This window comes from Sminthopsis crassicaudata, chromosome 3 (assembly GCF_048593235.1).
Source record: "Sminthopsis crassicaudata isolate SCR6 chromosome 3, ASM4859323v1, whole genome shotgun sequence".
In the NCBI taxonomy this organism is placed as follows: domain Eukaryota; kingdom Metazoa; phylum Chordata; class Mammalia; order Dasyuromorphia; family Dasyuridae; genus Sminthopsis; species Sminthopsis crassicaudata.
Window position 1 is genome coordinate 180,200,720 of NC_133619.1, and position 19,492 is coordinate 180,220,211.

General features: G+C 36.2%; 2 long non-coding RNA genes across 2 annotated transcripts in view; one reads left to right on the top strand and one right to left on the bottom strand.

Moving 5' to 3' along the window:
• Positions 1-19,338, top strand: part of LOC141560891 (uncharacterized) — a 295,397-nt gene extending 276,059 nt beyond the window's left edge. Inside the window, exons 4-5 of the long non-coding RNA XR_012487872.1 lie at positions 16,289-16,413; positions 17,599-19,338. This is a non-coding gene — a long non-coding RNA (uncharacterized LOC141560891). The remainder of the gene's footprint in view (positions 1-16,288; positions 16,414-17,598) is intronic.
• Positions 3,780-19,492, bottom strand: part of LOC141560893 (uncharacterized) — a 104,990-nt gene continuing 89,277 nt past the window's right edge. Inside the window, exons 4-7 of the long non-coding RNA XR_012487876.1 lie at positions 6,963-7,072; positions 6,306-6,478; positions 5,581-5,734; positions 3,780-4,597 (exon numbers count right to left, since the gene is read on the bottom strand). This is a non-coding gene — a long non-coding RNA (uncharacterized LOC141560893). The remainder of the gene's footprint in view (positions 4,598-5,580; positions 5,735-6,305; positions 6,479-6,962; positions 7,073-19,492) is intronic.

Sequence of the window (19,492 nt, forward strand, 5' to 3'; positions counted from 1 at the left end):
ACCAATATAGAGGTTAGAAGGGAAGTAATAAACTGGGGGAAAAACTTTTATATTCAAGAGTTCTGATAAATGCCTCATTTTCAAAATATATAGAGAATTGACTCAAATATATAAGAATACAAGCCAGTCTCCAAATGATAAATAGTCAAAGGATAAGAATAGGCAATTTTCAGATGAAGAAATTAAAACCATTTCTAGTCATATGGAAAGATGCTCTAAATAATTATTGATCAGAGAAATGAAAAGTAAGAAAACTTTGAGGTACCACTACATACCTCTCAGATTGGCTAAAATAACAGGAAAAGAAAATGATGAATGTTGGAGGGAATATGGGAAAACTGGGACACTAATACATTGTTAGTGGAGTTGTGAATTGATCCAATCAACACGGAGAGCAGTATGAAACTAGTTCAAAGGGCTGTCAAACTGTGTATACCATTTGATCCAGCAGTGTCTTTTACTGGGCCTGTATCCTGAAGAGATCATAAAAAAGGGAAAAGTACACATATGTGCAAAAATGTTTGTAGCAGCCCTTTTTGTACTGGCAAGGAACTGGAAACTGAATGGATGCCCATCAGTTGGAGAATGACTGAATAAGTTATGATATATGAATGTTATGAAATATTGTCAGTAGTGTGATTTCAGAGAGGTCTGGAAAGATTTACATGAACTGATGCTGAGTGAAGTGAGTAGAACTAGGAAAACATTGTACACAGCAACAGCAAGATTATATGATGATCAGTTCTGTCCGATGGTGGCTCTTTTCAACAGTGAGGTGATTCAGGCCAGTTTCATTGTTTTGTGATGGAGAGAACCATCCACACTCAGAGAGAGGATTGTGGGGATGAATGTGAATCACAATTCAGTGGGGGGGTTTTGCTTTTGTTTGCTTGCATTTTATGTTTTCTTATTTTTTTCTTTTTGATCTGATTTTTCTAGTGCAGCATGATAATTGTAGAAATGTATAAAGAAAAATTGCACGTTTAATATATATTGGATTATTTGCCATCTAGAGGAGAGGGTGGGGAGAAGGGATGAAGAAAAAATTTGGAAGACGAGGTTTTGCAAGGATGAATATTAAAAATTACCTATGCATTTGTTTTGAAAATAAAGATTTAATTTAAAAAGTATAAAAAAATAAATTTCCACTATAAATCAAAAATAATGTAATTAGGAACTATTTAGAAAAATAAATAAAAACACAATACAATGTCAATAATGTTAATGCATGATTTTTAAATCAATATATACCTGCAGAGATCCTTATATCTAGTTTAGTGATTTGAACCCACTGGGGTATTACATGAACTGCCTTTGCCAAAACTTTCAAAATATTTAGCCCATTGAAATCATCCCCCTGATTCTGTTAGAAACATCACTACAATTTATTTAAATTATTAAATCAATTTATTTAATCAAATTATTTGATTAATAATAATAATAAATCAAATTATTTAAAGGAATATTTGAGGAAGGTGTGCCCCCAAACTGTGGCAAGACCCACACCAAACCATACTTTCCACAGAAGTATCAAAGAATCACAATACTAGAATGGACAGAGAGGAAGCCCAAACCCTCAATTTGGAACCTGCAGGAAAAGTCCCAGTGATGAGCCTCATTTAAATCTGTATGATATTTTACATTTTTTAATCTACAAATTCAAAAACATTTCTAGAATTTTACTAGATATCCCTCATCTACTTACCTTCCTAAGTATCTTAAGTAAAGACATGTTCTCTAAGTGGGTTGTTTTTTTTTTTCCCCTTAAAAATATGTAATAGTATCTAAAATCCTTTAACTCTTGATTTTGTTGTTAAAGATCCCCTTTTAAACAGGAAGGAAAAAAACGTCAAGTGATCTAGAGCTTTCTCACTTTTCTCTGTTACTTCATATTCCTTTAAGGAATAATTCAATTTTATATCAAATGAAAAACTTATCTAAAGGGGCTGAAGAGATCTAGAGGTGAGCTGATTGAGCCCTTTCAACAGCTGCACAGTAAACACAGTTCTAGAGAGATTCCCACATTGGGATTGTTTAAGCATAACAGGGTACTGTAGGATGGTTCATAGGTTCATAGGTTTACTCATTGGCACTTTTATCAGCCTCTCTGCATTCTTCCACAGTGAATCAAAAAAATATTTGAAATATTAAACAGAGGAGGGATGAAGTTGATAAAGCCTGTTTTGTGTTCAGCAATATACCTTGTTTATTTTTAAAGGTAGTGATAGAGGAAAGGCAGCCTGAGCTAGCAGGTAGAGAACTGGTTCTTATCGAATTTCAATTCTTATTTCATTAAACTCTTAGTAGTTAGATATTGTTAATCAGTCAATCAGGCTTGCAAAATTTATTTTGAATAGCATTTTTTCCAATTACATGTGAAGATAATTTTTAACATTCCTTTTTTTATAAAATTTTGAAATCCAAATTTTCTTCCTTTTTCCCTTTCCTCCTCCATCCCTAAGACAGTAAACAATTTGATATAGGTTATACATGTAGTGATTCTTTCTTCATATCATCTATCATATATGCCTCCTCCTCTCCTTTGACACTGCCCACCATCTTGATAGAAGCTCTCATTACCTCATCTGAACTATTTCAATAGCCTGCTGATCAGTCTTCCTTTCTCAATTTTTTACCCTATCCCAGTCCATCTTCCAGTGAGATGTCAAATTAAGCTCTTTAAATTGCAGATCAGATTATAAATGTCTGACCCTATTTAATAAACTCCAGTGCTTCTCTATTAACCCCAGAATAAAATATATGATCTTCTATTGGGCTTTTTAAATCCTGCCTAGCCTAATTTCTTCCAACCTTTCCCGTTTTCCTACTTTTTATCCCATTCCACGTACTTTGTGATCAAGAGACACTGGATTCCTTGCTGCTTTTGAACAAGACATTCCCATGTGCTGACCTTATGCCTTGTCACTAGCTGACTCCCATATCTGGAATTCTCCCTTTTCTCATTTCTTTCACTAGATTTCTTGGGTTCTTTCAAGGTCAGCTAAAATCTCATCTTCTTCAATATGCCTTCCCCTTTAAGACTTAATTCTTTCCTCTTAGATTGTCTCTATTCTGTATATGTTTTAGAATTTTTTAAGAGCTTTTTAAGAACAGAAGAAATTTTTTAATCCCTCTTCCAAACTCCAGTCATACTTGTCAAACTTCTAAACAGCACCACACTTTATTTTTTTTATTTTCCTTAAGCATGCCTTTTTAAAATTTTAGCTTTTTTATTTACAAGACATATGTGAAATGCAAACATTTTAGTAGTTTGACAAACCTCATATGGAAATGATTATAATCTCAGATTGGAAAAACAAAATCTTTACTTTCTTTATCTTAAAGCAATGTGGAAGTGGCAAAATATAACGTTGACAAGATAGTGTTTCATATCATATCAACAAGTTACAATATGTCATACCATATCAACTTTACCTTAGTAAAAGATATCTGTTGAATATAAAGAACAGACATGATTATAATAGCATCAATATCAGTCCATCAGTCCCAAGTCCAAGGACCCAAAATGATTTAGCATATGTATAAATAAAATTAAAATTAATTAAAAGCAACATTGACAAAATGTGTGGGAGGCCACTTTTATGCTTCTTACCATTGCAACAGTTGAATGTATGTACTTTTCTCTATTCTGTTCCTTTAGCTCACACTCCCAAGAAATCCAGAAGAACTATAGCCTAGGCTGTATCAAGTTTGAAGTAAGCTAATCTTTGAATATGAGAACAAAATACAAGCAAAGGAAAGCAAAACAAAACAAAATACTTTCAGTCTTATTTATTGTTAGCTGATAATACTACTTTTCTGTAGATTTAGAGCAGAAAAGTTTATGGAGAAAAAAGAAAACATGCTTAAAAGTGTTTAAATAGTTGAAGAAGGAAAATTGCATCTTCAGACTTGTATATTATTCCTCATTGAGGATCCAACCAGCTTCTTATTATCCAAGACTCCCAAAACATCTTGGATCCAAAATCATCATGTTGAACTTTCACCTGGTTCGTCCACTCTTTTTAAGATTCCCCTCATTTGTAGGGTCTGTGAATCCACCAGCCGCTTATGTCAGATGTAAGGGCAGAAACTGAGCTTTGAGTTCTCAATATGTATGCTTGTTCACTGAAAGACAACAGGGCCTCACACTTGGGTATCCATTAGGAATAAACTGCCTTGACTTGTAATTCATTGAAGGCTTGTTTTCCTTTTCAGTACTTTATTCATCTCCTCAGTCTAGTCTTCTTTAGGTTATGGTGATCCAGAGGTATTCATGAAGAAATTTACAAACACATTTTAACAGGATTAAAACACCCATAAATAAATAGACAAAAGTCAGGGCCAGAACAAAGCCTGCCCATTCTTGTCTTTTTTCTTTCATGTTTCTGTTACAAGCATATACATCTAGAATTCATTATTTAGGAGTCAAAACTCAGTCTTGAAGACAGAAATTGTAGATGCTTCAGACACTGCTTGATAGTTAACCTGTTGCCACCTGTCTCTTTTTTTTCTTTATTTTCTCTGGAGAGTTCCTCAAAAATCAACTGCTTATAAAAAACAGGCAAGACTTCAGTTTCCCCATCTGAGTACTTATCTAACAACCACAAAAGAATAAGAACAGTAATAGTAATTGGATTTTATGTAGCATTAAGTATATGGCAAGCACTATTCTAAGTACTATGCAAATATTTTCTCATTTGATTTGGTGTTAGTTTCTTTTATTTCCCAATTGGGAAGATGTTTGTAATTTTCATGGATCATATGGCCAAAGCCCTATGTGAGGTTTTTATATAAAACTCATCTAGGCAATTTCTGGCCTCAGATGACTACATTCTTTTTTTATTAATTTTATAATTATAAAAAAATTGACAGTGCATATGCATGAGTAATTTTTTTTATAACATTGTCACTTGTATTCATTTTTCCAATTTTTCCCTCCCTCCCCTAGAGGACAGGCAATCCCATACATTTTACATGTGAATAACTACATTCTAATAAGGAATTAGAAACATAAAAAAGGCCCTAGAAGGAGGAATGAAGAGGGTGACCAATGTGAGCCATGACTGAGTTGTGGAGAAAGTGGAAAAAATCTAGAGTTAGGTTTGTTATTAAAGAAGCTTGACTTCTATAAAAATGGTCACACAGGTCACATAACAGAAGACATATTTGAACCTGAGTATTCTCATTATAAACAATACTTTAAACCTTCTCACCATGCTTTTATTATGAACTTTAGAGGCAGTGTCCTCTGAAAGGGCTGAGAAACCAAGTAAGAAACTGGGGTTACAGGGCTGGAGTCCCAAGACAGGTGTCTATATCTTGGAGATTTCCTAAAAACAGGCAGAGAACAGCCTGACAGAGCAATTCCAACAGAATAAGGGATTTCTAAGCTAAAATATCAAATAGTTATCCCACATCGTATTACATCCCACATGTAAGTTCCCATACATCCATAACATACATCTATAACAGCAATAATTGCACAATTTAGCAATTTCCATCCGAAATCTTAAACACACACCTTATCTCTCTATTCCATACAAACCGAAGCAGGAAAGTCTGAATAAAAAACCTTACCTTTGTGATTCCACCCCAATGTGCTGGTTTCGTTTCCATTGCTCTGTGACCTCAGGAAAGTTGTAGTCATCTCATTTCTAAATTTTTGGAGACATTTTAATTATGGTTTCAGGAGAAACAAGGTAGAAGCTCATCCATTAATTCAATCTCCTAACTGGAAGTGAATAATTTCAGAGCTTAACTGAAAAGAAAACCACACGTTTATTTGAAACTACTTTGGGTGTCCCTTACTAAGAAGGGACTTTCTGTTGGAATACATGGGAACCACCCAACAGTGGCTGTTGAAGATCCAAGCCAGAATGGATCTCCTCTTGTGAAGGGATGAAACAAGGAGACTGAGACAGTTGCTGTTCTCCTACATCTCTGACTGAGAGGCTATTGCATTGTCTCACCTCCCTTCTCTTCCCTTTGCCTCCAACTTATCTGCTTCCTAGTCCCCAACACCTGTGTCAGCAAAGCTTGCTCTGCAACTCCTTCAAATGCTATGATCCACAGCTAGGGAAGCTTTCAGGGAATTAACCTGTCCCTTAACAGTTCCCCGGTTTGTTTGTTTTTGGTTTGTTTGTTTGTTTTTTCTGTTCTTCTGTTATTCTATATGGTCTACAAACTTTCAAACTGAGAAGAGGACTGTGGTCAGAACAAGCATTTAAGTGTCTCATCAGTCTCCTGGCGTGGCCCTTTGAGGGATTGGCCCATTTAATTACCCCAAATAAAAAAATTCTTACTGGGACTCTTCTTCCTTAATTCTGGAAAGATCCTTCTCATGAACAGCTCTGGTTCTTCTTGTGATTCTTGCCCCATGTTCAGATGCCATATGTTGGACTACACACAAGAGCTTCTGGAATACACAGGAGTCACCTGACAGTGGCTGCTGGAGACCCAACCCAGAATGGATCTCCTCTTGTGAGGGGATGAAACAAAGAGACTGAGACAGTTGCTGTTCCATGACATCTCTGACTGAGAGGCTGTTGCATTGTCTCACCTCCCTCCTTTTCCCTCTGCCCCCAATTTATCTCATTCCCAGTCCCCAACACCTGTGTCAGCAAAGGTTGCCCTACAACTCCTTCAGCTGCTATGATCCACAGCTGGGGAGGCTCTTGGGGAATTGACCTGGGTTTTGGGTTTTTTTTTTTGCTGTTATTCCCCCTCCTGCCTCCTGCCTCACCCCCCCAACCACATGGTCCCCACACTGAGGAACGCAAGGGGCACTATCACTTCTGGATGAGTGTAGCAGGTGTTGATCTTGTGAAATGTCACGGAGGCAAACTTTCAAACTGAGAAGAGGACTGGGGTTAGAACCAGCATTTAAGTATCACATCAGTCTCCTGGCATGTCCCTTTATGTGTTGACCCATTTAATTACTCCAAATAAAAATTTCTTACTGGGGTTCTTCTTCCTTAATTCTGGAAGGATCCTTCTCATGAACAGCTCTGGATTTTCTTGTAATTCTTGCCCCAGGTTCAGATGCCATATGTTGGACTACACGGGAGAGCTGCTGGAATAATCATCATGTTGAACTTTCACCTGATTCATTCCCTCTTTTTAAGATTCCCCTCATTCGTAGTGCCTGTGAATCCACCAGCCTCTTATGTCAGATGTAAGGACAGAAACTAAGCTTTGGGTTCTCAATCTGGGTTTGCATTCCTGCAGAAGCCCACCCCACTATGTGTGCTTGTTCACTGAAAGACTACAGGGACTCACACTTAGGAATAAACTGCCTTGACTTGTAATTCACTGAAGGCTTGTTTTCCTTTTCAGTACATTATGCACAATCTCCTCAGTCCAGTTTTCTTAAGGTTATGATGATCCATGAAGAAATTTACAAACACATTTAACAGGATTAAAATACCCATAAATAAAAAGACAAAAATCAAGGCCAGAACAAAGGCTGCCCATTCTTCTTGTCTTTTTTCTTTCATGTTTCTGCTACAAGCATATACATCTAGAATTCATCATTTAGGAGTCAAAACTCATGGTCTTGAAGACAGAAACTGTAGATGTTTCAGACACTTCCTGATAGTTAACCTGTTGCCACCTGTCTCTTTTTTTCTTTATTTTCTCTGGAGAGTTCCTCAAAAATCAACTGCCTCATAAAAAAACAGGCAAGACTTCAGTTTCCCCATCTGAGTACTTATCTAACAACCACAAAAGAATAAGAACAGTAATAATAATTGGATTTTATGTAGCATTAAGTATATGGCAAGCACTATTCTAAGTACTTTGCAAATATTTTCTCATTTGATTTGCTGTTAGTTTCTTTTATTTCCAAATTGGGAAGATGTTTGTAATTTCCATGGACCATATGGCCAAAGCCCTTTCTGGGTTTTTATATAAACCTCATAGAGGCAATTTCTGGCCTCAGATAACTACATTCTAATAAGGAATGTAAAACATACAAAAGGCCCTAGAAGGAGGAGTGGAGAGGGTGACCAATGTGAGCCAAACAGTTATGGAGAAAGTGAAAAAAATCTAGAGTTAGGTTTATTGATGAAGAAACTTGACTTCTATAGAAATGGTCACACAGGTCACAAATAACAGAAGGATTTGAACCTAGGTATTCTCATTATAAACAACATGTTATACCTTCTCACCATGCTTTCTATCTCAGACAACCTTCTTTTAATAATTTTATAAAAAGAAAAAACGATATTCATATTGGTTGCCTCAGACAAGATCACGAAGCTACTAAGTTTCAGAGTTGGAATTAGTACATAGTGCTTCCAATTTCAAGAATCTTTGCATTGAAGATTTCTTCATAAAAATTTTGTTATTGTTGGACTGGATCTATTCTTCCCTTCTGTAACTACAATTCATCCCCTTTATTTGTTGTAAGTATTCAATAGTTTTGGTGTGTGTGTGTGTGTGTGTGTGTGTGTGTGTGTGTGTGTGTGTGTGTGTGTGTGAAAGAGAGAAAGAAACAGAGAAACATAAAAGAGAGAGAAAGAAGAGAGAGAGAGAGATTGGAAGAGGAAGTTTTGAAAACTTATAAATTTGATAAGTTGTATGGATAGATGAGAATATAAAATATTTTAACAATGTTGTCTTTATGCAGGAAGTCATAATCAGTGACTAAACTAAAGAAATGAATATGAGAAAAGATTCTTTTTAGTTAAAATCCAGAACAAAGCTTGAAAATCCAGGCTAGATTAAAAAAAAAAAAAACTCAAGGTGTGCTCAGCTGCTCCTCCTTATCTCCATCCTCCAAGGATATTGTTTGATTTCACATCCCTCTATTCTTGGTAACCTGCAAAAGTTTCTCAAGTAGCTCCTAAATGCATTTTAAAAAATTATTTTGACTCATAATCATTATTAATTAGTAATTTTGATAGGTGTATCATCACCAATCAATAAAAATAGTGGCTGATATTTTCTACATGGAACAAATTTCAAGCCTTTGATGACACTCTTGAAATCCCATGAAGTTAACACTACTTGTCTTATTACTGAAAGGATAGTCACATCTCTAAGGGAAGAGAGAATCTTGAATCTATAATTAATTTATGTCTTCCTCTTCTCATATCCATTCTCCGAGTAGCAGATCCCAGTTTCACAGCACACCAGCAGATTCCACACTGGTGAGGGTCTTTCTCTTTATAAGAAATCAAAATCCTCTTTTTTGCTGCAAATAGGGAAGGCAGGCTGGTGTTTTCCATCAGAATCCTAGCTACGTAATGTCTGTGATTTGCTACTAGGCCAAGTCCCCCTTTGCTGCACTATGATCTAGTGCAGTGTCCTCAGATTTAACCTTTTTGATTTAAGTAATCCTTATAAACTTTGTATGCATTTTTGTCAGACATCTTCCAAATTCCAATCACCATTTTCATCTCAAACTTTTTGCTTCATAAATTCATAGACCATAGGGTCAGGAAAGATTGTTTCTTGTATTTGCAATTCTTGTTGATTGATAGATATAAGAGTTGTAAGTGACCTGAGGAGTCATCCTCAGGAGGAGGAAAGAAAAACAATACAGGTGGCCTCCATCACTTCAGCAAAATGAAATGTAAAATCCTTTCTACTTTGCAGTTCTTGAGTAGATAGCACCTACAACAAGTATAAAACTTTCTAAATGTTCAATTTTCCTTTTCTTTCCTTAAACAAAGATTATTGTATTTCCTGGAGGTATTATTTTGCTTTCTGAATACCAAATGTCTGGCTAATACCTTTCCCCTGCTTTGGTTTTCTCTATTTTGAAAGATATTAGTATTGGAATAGAATCTTTATGTAATACTGCTCATTGGCTATGTATCCTTCTCTGAAAGGGCTGAGTATTGGGGCCCAATTTCTACTTAAAGAACGACATATTCTTAGATTGAAAAGTTGTTAATGGATTGTTGGCGGAGTTGTGAAAGAATCCAGCCATTCTGGAGAGCAATTTGGAACTATGCCCAAAAAGTTATCAAACTGTGCATACCCTTCGACCCAGCATCGCTGTTATCGGGATTATATCCCAAAGGAATACTAAAGATCGGAACGGGACCTCTATGTGCCAAAATGTTTGTGGCAGCTCTTTTTGTTGTAGCTAGAAACTGGAAGATGAATGGATGTCCATCAATTGGAGAATGGTTGGGTAAATTATGGTATATGAAGTTTATGGAATATTATTGCTCTATAAGAAATGACCAGCAGGAGGAATACAGAGAGGCTTGGAGAGACTTACATCAACTGATGCTGAGTGAAATGAATAGAACCAGAAGATCACCGTACACTTCAATGCTATATGAAGAGGTATTCTGATGGAAGTGGATATCTTTCAACATAAAGAAGATCCACCCAGTTGATCAGTGATGGACAGAAATAACTACACCCAGAGAAAGAACACTGGGAAGTGAATGTAAATTGTTAGCACTGCTGTCTATCTACCCAGGTTACTTATACCTTCGGAATCTAATACTTAATGTGCAACAAGAAAGTGGTATTTACACACATATATTGTATCTTGGTTATATTGTAACACATGTAAAATGTATGGGATTGCCTGTCATGGGGGGTGGGAGTGGAGGGAAGGGGGGGATAATTTGGAAAAATGAATACAAGGGATAATAGTATAAAAATTATTCATGCATATGTATTGTGGAGAAAAATTCTAAATTAAAAAAAAAAAGAAAGCAAATTTGTTAAGGGACAGGTCAATGCTCTGAGAGCCTCCACAGCTGTGGATCATAAAATCTAAAGGAGTCGAAGGGCAGCCTTTTCTGACACAGGTGTTGCAGACTGGGAATGGGATAAATTGGAAGCAGAGGAAGGAAGAGAGAGGTCAGACAAGGCAACAACCACCAAGGAGAAAAGTCATAGAACAGCAACAGCCTCTCAGTCTCCTTGTATCATCCCCTCACAAAAGGAGAACCATTCTGGGTTGCATCTCCAGTAGCCACCATTAAGTGACTCCCTAGTATTCCAGAAGCTCTCCCATGTAGTACAACATGGCAACTGAAGATGGGGCAAGAATTACAAGAAGAACCAGAGCTGTTCCATGAGAAGGATCCTTCCAGAATTAAGGAAGAGCCCCGGTAAGAATTTTTTTATTCAGGGTAATTAAATGGGCCAACACATCAAAGGGCCAAGCCAGGAGACTGATGAGACACTTAAATGCTTGTTCTAACCGCGGTCCTATTCTCAGTTTGAAAGTTTGCCACCATGACATTTCACAAGATCAACACCTACTACAACCATCCAGAAGTGATAGTGCCGCTTGTGTTCCTCAGTATGGGGACCATTCGGTTGGGGGTGGGGGGAAGGGTGGAGGGAAATAACAGAAAAAAAAAAAAAAAAAAAAAAAACTGGGTTGCAGAGCAACCTTTACTGACACAGGTATTGGGGACTGGGAAGGAGATAAGTTGGAGGCAAAGGGAAGAGGAGGGAAGTGAGACAATGCAAGAGCCTCTCAGTCAGAGAACAGCAACTGTCTCAACCTCCTTGTTTCATCCCTTCACAAGAGGAGATCCATTCTGGCTTGGATCTTCAACAGCCACTGTTTGATGGCTCCCACGTATTCCAACAGAAAGTCACTTCTTAGTAAGGGACACCAAAAATAGTTTCAAATAAACATGTGGTTTCTTTTCAATTAAGCTCTGAAATTATTCACTTCCAGTTAGGAGATTGAATTAATGGATGAGCTTCTACCTTCTTTCTCCTGGCGTGGAATCCCAAAGTTAAGGTTTTTTATTTCTATCAGACTTCTCTGCTTCAGTTTGTGTGGAATAGAGAGATAAGGGGTGTGTGTGTGTGTGTGTGTGTGTGTGTGTTTAAGATTTGGGATGGAAATTGTTAAGTTGCGCAATTATTGCCGTTATGGATGTATGGGAACTTTAAATGTGGGATGATTATTTGATGCTTTAAGTTAGAAATTCCTTATTCTGTTGGAATTGCTCTGGCAGACTGTTCTCTGCCTGTTTTTAGGAAATCTCCAAGATATAGACATCTGTCTTGGGACTGGCACTCTCCAGCCCTGTAACCCCAGTTTCTTACTTGGTATGTCAGCATTTTCAGAAGACCCTGCCGTTTTGGGATGAAGCCTCTAAAAGTCAGTTGATGTAAGTCTCTCCAAGCCTCTCTGTATTCCTCCTGCTGGTCATTTCTTACAGAGCAATAATATTCCATAACCTTCATGTACCATAATTTACCCAAACATTCTCCAACTGATGGACATCCATTCAACTTCCAGTTTCTAGTTACAACAAAAAGAGATGCTACAAACATTTTGTCACATACAGGTCTCTTTCTGCTCTTTAGTATTTCTTTGGGATATAAGCCCAGTAGTAGTACTGCTGGGTCAAAGGGTATGCACATTTTGATAACTTTTTGGGCATAGTTCCAAATTGCTCTCCAGAATGGCTGGATTCTTTCACAACTCCACCAGCAATGTATTAGTGTCCCAGTTTTCCCACATCCCCTCCAACATTCATCATTATTTGTTCCTGTCATCTTAGCCAATCTGACAGGTGTGTAGTGGTATCTCAGAGTTGTCTTAATTTGCATTTCTCTGATCAGTAGTGATTTGGAACACTCTTTCATATGAGTGGATATAGTTTCAATTTCTTCATCTGAGAATTGGCTGTGCATATCCATTGAACATTTATCAATTGGAGAATTGTTCGGTTTCTTATAAATTAAAGTCAATTCTCTGTATATTTTGGAAATGAGACCTTTGTCAGAACCTTTGCTTTTAAAAATATTTTCCCAATTTGTTATTTGCCTTCTAATCTCGTTTGCATTAGTATTGTTAGTACAGAAACTTTTTAGTTTGATGTAATCAAAATCTTCTATTTTGTGATCAATAATGATCTCTAGTTCTCCTCTGGTCATAAATTCCTTCCTCCTCCACAAGTCTGAGATGTAGACTATCCTCTGTTCCTCTAATCTATTTATTATCTCACTCTTTATGCCTAAATCATGGACCCATTTTGATCTTATCCTGGTATATGGTGTTAAGTGTGGATCCATATCTAATTTCTGCCATATTAATTTCCAGTTTTTCCCACTGTTTTTTTCCAAATAATGAATATTTATCCCTTAATGTTGGTGTCTTTGGGTTTGTCAAAGATTAGATTGTTATAGATGTACCCTTTTTTGTCCTTTGTATCTGATCTGTTCCACTGATCTACCAGTGTATTTCTTAGCCAATACCAAATGGTTTTGGTGACTGCTGCTATATAATATAGCTTAAGATCAGGTACACTTAGACCACCTTCCTCTGACTTTTTTTTTCATTAGTTCCCTTGCAATTCTCGACCTTTTATTCTTCCATATGAATTTTGTTGTTATTTTTTCTAGGTCATTGAAATAGTTTCTTGGGAGTCTGATTGGTATAGCACTAAAGAAATGGATTAGTTTGGGGAGTATTGTCATCTTTATTATATTCGCTCAGCCTATCCAAGAGCACTGAATGTCTTTCCAGTTATTTAAATCTGACTTTATTTTTGTGGCAAGTGTTTTGTAATTTTTCTCATATAATTCCTGACGTTTCTTTGGTAGATGGATTCCCAAATACTTTATACTCTCAACATTTGTTTGGAATGGAATTTCTCTTTCTATCTCTTGCTGTTGCATTTTGTTAGTGATATATAAAAATGCTGAGGATTTATGTGGATTTATTTTGTATCCTGCAACTTTGCTAAAATTCTGAATTATTTCTAATAGCTTTTTAGCAGAGTCTTTGGGGTTCTCTAAGTATACCATCCTGTCATCTGCAAAAAGTGATAGTTTGATTTCCTCATTTCCTACTCTAATTCCTTAAATCTCTTTCTCGGCTCTTATTGCCTAGGCTAGCGTTTCTAGTACTTTATTGAATAGTAATGGTGATAGTGGGCAAGGTGTTTCACTCCTGATCTTACTGGGAAAGGTTGCAGTTTATTTCTATTGCATATTTGCTTACTGATGGTCTTAAATATATGCTACTGATTATTCTAAGGAATAGTCCATTTATTCCTATACTCTCAAGAGTTTTTAGTAGGAATGGATGTTGGATTTTATCAAAAGCTTTTTCTGCATCTATTGAGATGATCATATGGTTTTAATAATTTGATTATTAATATGGTCAATTATATTAATAGTTTTTTTTAATATAAACCTGGCCCTGCATTCCTGGAATAAATCCTACTTGAACATAGTTTATTATCCTGGAGATGATTTTCTGAAGTCTTTTTGCTAATATCTTATTTAAGATTTTAGCATCAATATTCATTAAGGAAATTGGTCTATCATTTTCTTTCTCAGTTTTTGATCGACCTGGTTTAGGTATCAGTACTATATCTGTGTCATAAAAGGAGTTTGGTAGGACTCCTTCATCCCCTATTTTTTCAAATAATTTATATAACATTGGGCATAATTGTTCTTTAAATGTTTGGTAGAATTCACATGTGAATCCATCTGGTCCTGGGGATTTGTTCCTGGGGAGTTGATTAATAGCTTGTTCTATTTCTTTTTCTGAAATGGGACTATGTAAGCAATTATCTCCTCCTCTGTTAATCTAGGGAGCCTATATTTTTGGAGGAAGTCATCCATTTCACTTAAGTTATCAAATTTATTGGCATAAAGTTGGGCAAAGTAACTCATTATTTCTCTAATTTCCTCTTCATTGGTGGAAAGATCCCCCTTTTCATTTGTAAGACTAACAATTTGATTTTCCTCTTTCTTTTTTCTGATCAAATTTACCAAAGGTTTATCTATTTTATTGACTTTTTCATAAAACCAACTCTTTGGTTTTATTTATTCATTCAATGAATCTGTCTGGGTTTTTAACCGTGGCCCTAGCTCCTTCTGCTTTTCAGCCAAACCCTAGGCTCCATCCCAAGAGCAATATGTGGGCTTAGCTCCCTTTCCCGCTGTCTGCTTCTACTCATGTCCCCAGTTTCTGGTCCCTGTGTCTTTTATGAACGTATCATTCATCTGGTAGCCCACCTCATCCTTCTTCCTTAGACTACTCAATCAGCAAAGCACAACTAAACAAGGAGCAAACCTATATTACATATTAACTAGTGGTCCTATATTACACTAGACCCTGGAGACATAAAGATAAAAACAAAATGGTTTTGCCCTCAAAGTTTATATTCTATTGGGGAAAATGATGTCTACAAAAAGAACTGGGAAGAAAATCTATGCATAACCAAGATAATTGGATAAATATTTTTACATACATTGGATTAAGCATATATTTTCACATATTTAACATGTAATTACCTGTCATCTAGGGGAAGGGGTGGAAGGAAGGAGGGGAAAAGTTGGAAGAGAAGGTTTTGCAAGGGTCACTGTTAAAAACTTACCCCTTCATATGTTTTGTAAATAAAAAGCTTTCCTAAAACAATTTTTTAAAAGAAAAAACTCCACATACAGGCTGAGCACTATCCTCATCTGATGAGCATTTGCTTTACTTACCTTCTCCACGGAGACCTCATTGTGTCATGGCCATTGTGACACGCCTGAGAACACTCAAAGTTTTCTGACTTAAAGGTGATGTTCTCTCCCCAATAACCCAGTTAGATCCTGACAGCAAAGGGCGAAGGAAGTGTGAATAGAAGGATGGATGAGTGGACAAATAGACTAATAGACTAGATACATAGATAACTGGTGATAGATAGATGGGATAGAAAGGATAAACAAACAAATAAATGGAATGGATACACTTGATGCATATTTAAATAGATAATGATGGGTAGATAAGTGAAAAGATAGATTTATAGTAGAAAAGTTTATAGGTAGAAAAGATATTTATAGGAAGAAAAGCGATTTATAGTTAGAAAAGAGATTTATATGAAAAAAAGCGATACATAATTACAAAAGAGATATATAGGTAAAAAAAAAGTGATTTAGAAGAAGAAAAGAGATTTATAGGTAGAAAAGAGATTTATAGGCAGAAGAGAATGAATAGCTGCATTAAGTTATACATAGATAATGAATGAGTCAATGGAGGGTTAGGTAAATCAGTAAATAAATTACTGGATAGAGAGATCCATTCAGGCCCTCATCAGCATGATACCAAGGGCTGCTGTCAAAGATTGAGAGTGCCTTCAGGTAAGTATTAAACTATTATATTTTATTCTTCAAGATTATAGAAGCTAAAATGGTTGCTTTCTATCTGGCTTGGGAAATTGTTGACTTCTCTTTCCTGCCCTCTTCCCCTACCTCCCAAAAAATTTTTAATTTGTGGATGGTTATTCCAGTAGATCAGTTGGACACATATCTTTCACTTATGCCGTAATATTTTACCTTTCAGGCATCCTATAAGCCACTACTGAAGCAGAGGAGATACTGAACCAGTTGTGACCAGATGCTGGCGATATTGAACGCATCTTCGGGCCTCGGGATCTACTTAAAACGGGATTTAACATGTTCATGAAGGTAAAGCATCTACATAGAGATAATCTACCTGCAGGTTACCTCCTGCAGTCAGTGTCAATAGGAGATCAAGGTAGGGCCTGGTTGCTGACTAGCCCTATATATACTAGAAGTAAAAATAATCTGGGAAATAGAGAGCCTACCTTTAAAAACAAACAAACAATCAAAAGCAAATTATTTTAGTTTGGAAAATATTTTCTTTTTCCTCATCCTATGCCTGGTTCTCAGAAAAAAGATGATTTGCTCATATTAGAGGTTTCATAAATGCTTGTTGAATTCAATTACATATAGATGTAGACTTTTTCTACAATTAATGGCAGCTCGTTGGTTCAGTGGATAACACTGTTGGACCTCCCTTGAATCAGCAAGTGATTTCAAACACCAGCTGTAGGACTCTGGGCAAGTCACTTAATCTGTGTTTGCCTCAATTTCCTCCTCTGTAAAATGGGAATGATAAAATCATGTTTGCTCCACAGAGAATAAGCCTCTGAGAACTATTTGTTTTCAAGTAGAGTCACAGCATTGTGGATTTTGAGCTGGCAGGAATATTTCAGGGTTTCTACTTCCATATTTTACAGAGAAAGTCACTGAGACTCAAGGAGGTTTAGTAGAGTTAATATATTGTTTAAGTGCATACAAGTTGTAAATGGCAGAGACAAGATTCAAACAGATCCTGTTAATACTATCATGTTACTCTACGTGTTCATTATATATGTGTGTATGTTTGTGCATATATGTGTGTGTGTATATTTCCATACTCCAATCTTATAACCTATAGCTAAACATATTAACTCAAAAAAAAAAAAAAAAAAAACGGGGGGGGGGTTGGATGGGCTAGGGAAAAACACTGTAATAAAGTAACATTAAACAAGTGGTATTTTGCTCTGCTGTTTATTTCTTACCTTCATGACTTTTTATTATCACTTTAAACTCCCTGAGCCTCAGTTTCCTCACATGTTAAATGAGAGACTTGAGCTCCATGACCACTAGGAAACTACATTTCCATTTCTAAAATTGTGATTCCACAGCTGAAAATCCAGGAACATTTCTTCCTAATGTAGGATCTGTATTTGATCATTAATGAGTCATATATTTTCTCTTGGATTTTATATAGTTCATTTGTAGCAACATTAACCTGACATTCTTGTCTGAGGGCTGACCCCGTCCTTGTTGTGGTGACTGTTACAGGTGAGCCGCCGTCCTCCCGGTGACCATCCAATCCAGATCCTCTTTGTGTTTGGTGGGGTGACAATATCAGAAGCCAAAATGTTGAAAGATCTCGTTTCTTCCCTGAAGCCTGGAACACAGGTATCGAACCTGAAATAACAGGACATGCATCTCCCTGGCCCAAGGATGGGAGAGTCTGGCTGTTCCCACAAGACTTGTTCTGAGCCTTAGGGGTAGCATCAGAAGAGATGATCTATAGAACTTGGGAGATGGTGAAGCACTGTGTAAATGTCAGATACTACTCTTACTACTACTATTATTACTTATACTCTTACCCCTATTATTATTACTACTACTTCTACTATTACTCCTCTTCCAACTCCTATTAGTATTACTCCTACGATTACTTATATTACTCTTTCACCAACTACTACAATTACTCCCACTCTTATTATTGTTATTATTCCTTCTAGATCTCTTCCTCCTGCTACTAGTACTATCATTGCTCCTATTCCTATTAATACTCCTTTTACTACCATTACTATTATTTCTACTACCACTTTTACTATTACTAATACTACTACAACTCCTACTCCTACTACTCCTACTACTAGTGTAACTCCCATTCCTATTATTATTACTATTGCTATTACTAATTCTTCTACTACTATTATTCCTAATGCTATTATTATTAGTACTACTACCATTACTATTACTTTTATCATTACTACTCTTCCTACTACTTTTATCATTACTATTATTCCTCCTCCTATTACTGTTACTACTCAGACTACTCCTACTTCTTCTACTCCTCCACCTCCTACTCCTACCACTACTCCTTTCTCTCTACTACTATTGCTACTATTGCTACTCTTATTTCTATTAGTATTATTACTCCTACTAGGAGTACTGTTAAGTTTTCCTAGTGCCCTGACCAATTTCTTGCCCTTCTAGGAGCAGACAACTTAACCATTACAACACCAGAAAGGGTGAAAGTGAGATGGTACAGCTGATAGAGGGCAGGGGCTTCAAGGCAGGAAGACTTAGAGTCTAATTTACCTTCCAAAACTTACTATATGTTTTAAATTAAACAAGTAATTTTAAATCTGCCCTCAGTTTTCTCAATAGTGAAACGTTGTTTACAATAATCCCTATTGCCTAAGTTGTTGTGAGAGTCAAATGATATAATAATTATAAAATAGTACAAATGCCAGCAAGTTATTATTTTTATTGATTTTTAATTATAGCATTTTTTAGACAGTACATATACATAGGTAATTTTTCTTCACAACATTATCCCTTCTACTCCTTTCTTTTCTGAATTATTCCCCTACTTCCCTCCATGCCCTCCAATAGAGGGCAGCCATTCCCATACATATTAAATATCTTATAGTATATTCTTGTTACCATATATATGTGCAGAACCAACTTTTATTGTTGTTGTTATTGCAAAGGAAGAATTGTATTCAGAAGGTAAAAATAATCTGTGAAGAAAAACAAAAAACAAACAAAAAAAATGCTCACAGTTTACATATATCAGTGTTCAGGTTCTGGGTGTAGCTGATTCTGTCCATCCATGCTCAGTTGGAATTGGATTAGCTCTTCTCCATATTGAAGATATACACTTCCATTAGAATGCATCCTCATACAGTATCATTGTTGAAGTGTATAAAGATCTCCTAGTTCTGCTCGTTTGACTCTGCATCAGTTGATGTAAGTCTCTGCAAGCCTCTCTGTATTCCTCCTGTTGGTCATTTCTTAGAGAACAATAATATTTTATTTGATAGAAACTGCTGGGAAAACTGGAAATTAGTATGGCAGAAATTAGGCATGGACCCACACTTAACACCAAATAGTGAGAAAAGATCAAAATAGGTCCATGATTTAGGAATAAAGAATGAGATCATAAATGAAT